The following is a 7,580-nucleotide window of genomic DNA, read 5'->3' as shown; positions in this document are numbered from 1 at the left end:
ATATACTTTATTTATCAACCACATGCCTTATTCATTAGCCAACTGTTTGTGATTTACCATGTATTTTTAACTACATCACCTAGTAATGAATATACTTCATCTGAACTTATTTTAATATTCCAAATGAAGCTTTAAGCAGCTTTTATTTCTCATAATATGCATTTTTACTAGCTCTTATTTTCCTCTCATACTGTCGTCTCTCCAGTGGGAGTCAATGTAAGGAAAGCATATGGCTTTTTCAAGCAGACATACGTGGTCATGCTCATAACATGCTTAAAAGTATTGTCTTCTCAAGTTACAAGACATGTTGCCTTAAAAAATAACAACAAATGTATACATATATCTGGACACAGACCACCACAACTGAGAATAAGTGGAGAGAGACAGATAGATACTTTTGATTGCAGACAGAATCTATCCAGAGAGACACAGAAGCACAAAACAGAATTGAGCGGAGAACACAAGTGAGTGAATGAGTATGTGCGTGATGGTGAAGATATTGGTAAATTAATATTTCAGAACTCTGAATAGATTTAGAATTCATTTTGGTGAAGAAAGAAACAAGCTATGGGGGTTTTTTTAGCCAAACAGCATTATCCGTGCTTAATTACTCTTTCCTTACATTTTAAGTATATCCATGTACACAACTGACAGTTCTTTAACAAAACTGGCAACAAGTACTAGAACTGAAGTGATACATCTTCTTTATGACATCGATATTTAGATTAAGTAGACAGACATATAGATAATTTACAGCCCTACATCTTATCTTTGAGGGAAGCAGATCTGCTAGAAAAATAACTGCAAATGTCAAACTATACTATCATGTGAAGCTCATATATTTATCATAATGTTTATGAGAAAAACATTAGGAATAGCTACTATGATCACAACATAAGTGCAGAGAGTAGGCTGGAAAGTATTTCCAGGCATAATGCAGTTTCCTGAAGAAGAAAACCACAGTTGAAAATCTTCGTTATCTGTTCCTCACGCCATAGACACAACTTTCCCATATTAATTGTGCCTTTTTGTTTGACTAACAACAAATGCAGGATATACCTCATAAGAATCACAAGAGTATCTGGCTTCTGTTTTAATAAAGCAGTTTGGAACATTTACCAGGCAGAAGAATTTTAACAGATTGAAACTTCAACAAAACACAAGGACTGGCAGGATGCCAGTAAAACAGCAGCAACAACAACAAAGCACCAAGACAACAGCTGTTTGGATATCAATACCTCAAAACTGGGGGATTTCAAACACCACTTTTTGGTTCTGGTGAAAAGTGCAACCTCTAAAGCCTCTTTGTTGTAGAACGTTCAAAGCACCATAATACTTTCTGTCAAAATTTTCCTTCAAAACAAGACCATCACGTGTATGGTCTTGGCACACACCCCACCTCCAAACCGAACTGCAAGCTTTTTGGAGCAGCACGCCGTGCCCGGACAGCTGCTACCTGTGCCAAGGGCCAAGCAGCCAGCTGTGCAGCAGCAGCCCCACGTGTCTGCCCAGCCAGGACCACAGCAATGCTGAAAACGAGGGAACAGCGGCCGCATGTTGTCTAGCACAGCAGCCTGAGACTGCAAGCAAGGAAATGTCTCTCTGTTTAACAGAAAAATAGCCCATAATAAGTCTATACAAATATATAGTATTTTCTTAGTTTTCAGTCACCGAGGAGAGCTTTTGATGGTTTGATCCAAGAGAACACAGGACCATATAACAAAAAGAGTCCGCAGCTAAATATTCCTTCAAGCTTCTTTGCAAAACCAAGGACACTCTGACTGAGGCAAATTCACGCCTAGAATCATTGTTCTGGTATTTTAAAGGGCAGTCATGGACAGTAAAAGTGGATCACACGTTTCTATTTTTCACCTTCAGAAGGTGGTAAATATATAAAAGCTTTAAGGACATTATGAAAAAAGCATGGCATTTGCCAATATTTAGGGTATAGCCTAAGAAGCTTAAGCTGATTGATCAGTATCAATCATGCCATATCTACCAGAAAACATGTTTTAAATTTACAACTGCTGATGCACAGGATACATTTTTATTTCTGCTCCAAAGGGACCTTCAAAGTGGTCACAAAACAACTTTCGTAGTAACTTCACTGTCAGACAGATCTGCAGTCTAATAACTGAAAGCATACTAATGAGTCAATAGAACTTTCATTTTTATGAATAGAGTGGTATTTAACATACGATATATGGTATACGCAATGCACAGGTACTAGGCTGCTGAGGATGACAGCATCTAAGAAATGTAAATATTTAAATTATTATAGCTAATGTAATTTAAACGTGTAAGTAAATATTGCTAGATCTTTGACCGTGTTTAATGTATGTGTAGGTTTATGATAAACAGACTGAACCAGAAGTGGTCTTGATGTAATTTAATCAAAGATTTATTTTTATTCTTCCACTTCCTGCCCTGGCTGCGTGGAAGTGGCTCAGATATATAATAATATTAGCTATAATTTGGGGGGAATAACATTACTGCTTGAAACTTTTCAAATTGATTTTTTAATAAGCCTGGTAGATCAACAGAAACATCTAGGTCCTCTTGTAATCTGGCAAGCTTGTGGGGTTTTTTTGTCAGGAAGTTACAGATGTACCACTGACTAATTTAAAATAATAATACAAAGACTATGCTCAAAGTATCACATATTTCCACCACCTAAGTGCTTTTCCTATATGCATACACATAACTAGATTAGATCACGGTGAGGGTACAAGAGCAGCAAAGTCTTGCGGTCATTGTTTTTTCTGTATTAAGTTTAAACGGATCCACTTTAATGGTGGATGGGGGAAAAACAACCTGAAAAAACTGCAAGTTCCATCAACAGTCTGCTGAAAAATATGGATTTTACGTGACCTACATAAAAGCCTGAAAAAAGGGAGTATATTTTCTCTCTAGAACAACAATACTAGTAGAATACCTCCAAAAGGTTTATATTTTGCCACTGATAATTGCGTGCTCCCAGACTAGAATTTGCTTGAAAACTCAGAGCATGAGAATTAGCGGACCAAGGGGCAAACTATCAGGAAGATCTTTGATTTGGGGTAAAAAAAAGGCCACAGTAAACCACCTTGATTGAAGCAACACAGAGACAATGTCACATGGCATTACAGGTGCTTAGCTGACAGCACACATTTGAAGAGGCAAGACTGGTTCAATTTTAAACTATCTCTGCATACCTAGTAGTGCCACTCTCTGGGAATATTTATCATGCCATAATAAAATGTGATGATTTTTTTTCACAGTTTATACCTTGAAGCACAAAAGAAAAATCATCTTTCAACATTCATTTACATGCTGTACACAAGATGCCACAATAAATTACATCATAGGCAAAACTTGGAAAACTAAGTGTTCTGGTAGATCACAAGGTAGAAGGGGTTTCTTATACTGACTCGTGTGTTATCAATCTATATAGCAAAATTTGGTCTCCACAAAGGATGGGATTTCCTGTTTAAGTCTGAATTTCTAAAGTATTTGCCTTAAATCTGAAATAGTCACTGTAGACAAATTAATGGGAAAAAAACCAACCCATTTCTATGGGACAAATCATCGTACCTGTCTTAAAAACTTATGTAGGAAACACCTAGTATTTAGCTAGAATTCACCTAGCCAGAATTTAGCTTCTGTCCTCTCATTCAGAAGGATACTACATAGTTAAATCTTAGACTGTTTCAGATACGTAAATTAACTAAGATGAATCTAACCCTAAATGCCTTGGAAATTATTAATCATGTTGATTCTTTCACATCACAATATTTATGCCAAAATGGCTGTCTCAAGGGTCTAAGTGGCAACCTCTCATGCAATGAACCATGGAAGAGACGAAGGTTTCTTCAATGGGACATTTGCAACTGACTACATAAATCTCGCATTCTCTTCAGTCAGTTCTGACCGAGCTCAGAAGCAAACTACTGCTGTGACTGCAAAAGAAAGCGAAGCTGTTCATTTGGCACCCTGCTTGGTAATACACAATAATAAGCCAATTGGAGAGAAACATTTGTAGTTTTTGGGAGGAAAAAGAAATTAAAAGTGTTTTACATAACACTATAAACATGTAGGAAGAAGCCAGGCTATCTTTGCATGAAATATAAAAGTTTTTGTTTGAAGTCACAAAATACATGAAGACACTTTTATCAGAAAAGACTACAGGGTCAGTGGACAGCAAAGACCTTGCAGCTCCTGCTGTGGTCTCCTCTGCTGAGGAGCCCAAGGTGAGCAGTTCCAGTAGTGAGACAAAACCAAGCTATTAATAGTACAGGTGGAAAAGCTCCCCTTCTTCAGTTTCCTTTAGGAATGTTCTTGAGAAAGAAACTGTAGTTCTTGAAAAATGTATGTTTTCTCTTTCAATACTCCACAGAGATCATCACCACGTAAATGATTGCAATCTGTATAATTTCTTTCATGATGAAAATCAAGAATGTTGCCTTGATTATTTTGGATGAGAAAAAAAAAACAACAACAATCTGAGGCCCCTCTTCAATCTCAAAATATGATGCTATTCTTTTTGACATTTTTATGAACCTCGTACAATCCACTGACAGCAATAGATTTGGCCAGTATTCTATGAACATTTTTATTTCATTCTTGAGTGATATTTTAGTGGTTGTAGATTTTGCTGCAGAATTTATTAGAATTTGGTATTATACAGATACAGTTGGTAAAAGCATTAATCAAAGTAGGCCCCACAGAAGCTGCGAACAAAAGATGTAGTGTCTACACAAAAATATGATGCAAGATAAGAAGTATCAAAATAACAAAGAAAAAATCTCCAAAATACCAGAGAGAAAAGGACATAAAGCAGACATTTATCGAACATAAGGTGACTTAATGGTTTGTGATAGTGATGGAATGTACCTGCTTGAAAAGGATGCAAGTGTAGTCTGATAAGTTTTGACCTCTGTGTAAAAAGGGCTGTCAGAAACTACACATGCTTTGTATTGGTCCCAGGCAGCCTGCGTAACATTGTAATAATGCTTTGTCTACCCACATCATGCACAAGCATCTTGTGTGTTAGTTCATGAGCGTGTTAGGGCTATACCTTGTAGACATTAAATACGGGAGAGCCATTGCCACTGAACCCAGACTGCGCTCCTCTATGAAACAAGAACAGTGCTGAAGTTTCCAAACCACAAAGTAATGGACCTCTGACTATAATTCAACAAAATAAACTAATACAAAAGCAATAGGGTTGTTTACTCCTTCCTCCCCTCTGAAAGGGTCAAATTAAAAGGAGAGATTAGGTGGCTAAAATTTGTCACAGCCAGACCAAAAGCAGAAGAAACAAAGAAATGCTACTAAATTAGCAGTAATTTCTCAACATCCTTGACAATAAAGTTGAAGTTTTTTGTTCTTTAAGCTGGCCACAGAGACCAAAAAGATAATCACAATAGCCAACCAAAGGCCCTCCTATATAATAAGATGAGCATCTTTCTATGTATCACAAAAAGTGGCTACTAGGAAGAAGCTTCATAAAGATGTTCAGTTGACTCTCTAATAGTACTACCCTATAAGGAAGTTCTGCTATGCACTATGCACACAGAAGTGTGTGCCTGGGTACACACTACAAATTCCTCAAAGTCAGACAGTAACTGAAACTGATGAAACATTTATGATTTAAAATTATTTAAGACACCACCCCTTTTGCCCCAAAGGAAAAAGTTTACCTCAGTACTTCAACCCTACATATCAGCACTTATAATTTAAAAGCTTCATTAGGTCTTCAAATTCAATGTTCTTTCTGTACCTCCCACAATTCCCTCACAAATTTGCTTAAATAGGAAGAATAATTTCTTTTGTAGCAATAAACTTGGAACAAAAATAAAAGTACAACATTGTGCACACTTACAAGTATGGATCGATACATTAGCAGGAAGGGAACATATTATTATTACTACAAAATGCATTCCTGAAATTGCAAGGATTCAAAAACATTCTTATTTCAAATAAGTTTTTAAAGAGTATGATTTGTCTAACATGTTATTAGGACCTCTTCAGATGAAAGGAGAAAAATGGATTAATAACAAGGAGCATACTGATTGAAATCTAATTACTATTATCACAGCTAAATGACATTTTTTGCATGCAAGCTGAAGCTGTGTATTTTTTGATACACAGTCCCCTAACATATTGTCACTCATTTCTCTGCTCTTAGTTAGAGCCATTTTCCATTGAATTGAAAATAACAGTGCCTCAAGTAACTATGCAGTATAAAATGCTTCCAGTTAGCAGCCAATTCTCTAACAAGAGAAAGAAATAAATTAATCATTCCCGAACAGTGTTTTCAGCTGAAGAATACTATCCACATAAAACCCTTCTAAAAATAATTTATACCTGGATTATTATCAGCACTACTCAGATGATTAATTTTTTACCCCTAAGTTAGTTACACAGCAATAAAACTCCTAACACAGAATTTCTATTTCATAAAATAATGATATTTTGTAAAAACACTGAATCCTCAGAATCAGGAAGAAGTCTAGAAAATGAAAGACACTGAAGACAGAAAGGAAACAAAAGGAAAATATCAGGAGCTGCCGCAAGTTCACAGACCCTCAATGCAGTGTCAGTACTGAAAAATCCCATATAGTGATCCACAGGGTTGAGGTTAATTTACTGCTAGAAATGAAGCTGTCTGCGCAGGACCAGCATTCTCAAAACACTGAGAGCTCCTGCTTCAACCCCATCTCCCATGCCTTCAAGGTCCCTGTCGCAGAACTGAGTTTCCAGGGCCTGCCAAACACTTACATTAGACTGCAGGGTATTGGCAATAGGGAACCATCAGTTTGTAACAGGGACTACTAGGGCTTGGAATTCCTTCAAATCAGGAGAGTCTAGCCCCAGAAAAGCACGGCTAGAAGCACAGCCCGATTTCTACCCTCCAGGCTTTGTGGCAGACAGCTTTCATTATAGAACTGCGTTTAATTGTCTTGTCACAGATTGCAAAAGCACTGGTATTACTAAAAGTCATCAGGTGGGCTGCTGTGATGAAAGACTGAGGACGTAGATTTAGTTTCCACAAATTTGCATATTCTGATGTGAAAAAAAATTCTTGAAAAAATGTACATCTGTCCATATCAGTAGCAGCATCACCCTATTGCTGCCAGAATACCTTTGATTGCTGAATATGCTGAAAAACAAACACCCGCTGCACATGTGTTTAGTTATCTTGTTAAGTGCTATACTGAGGCACATATACCTATACTAATACTGCGTGTAATGCATCTTGCGATATCCTCTTATGGAAACAGGGACTGGGAGTCAGTACCTTCCAGAAAGCAGGGAGAAGAACTGGGCATCATGAAATTACAAGGGTTGTGATAGCAGGAAATGTAAATGATGGGATGACATACACAGAAAGCTGAAGCTTCCTGCTCATCCACAGCCAACAGCTAAGCAGTCATATTAGGGCAACTGCAATTTAATTTTTTGTCTGGACAATATGATAGTACTAATCCATTTAATTTTTATTTCAAATCGATTTCTTTATTACAAAATCTAATAAGCACATCAAGTAAAAGAATTCATCTTCACAATGCAATCATGAAAAATCTATTTTCTTTCCC

Source organism: Charadrius vociferus, unplaced genomic scaffold (assembly GCF_000708025.1).
Source record: "Charadrius vociferus isolate BGI_N301 unplaced genomic scaffold, ASM70802v2 scaffold71, whole genome shotgun sequence".
Taxonomy (NCBI): domain Eukaryota; kingdom Metazoa; phylum Chordata; class Aves; order Charadriiformes; family Charadriidae; genus Charadrius; species Charadrius vociferus.
The sequence above is the reverse complement of the archived record's forward strand: the minus strand, read 5'-3'. Positions refer to the sequence as shown.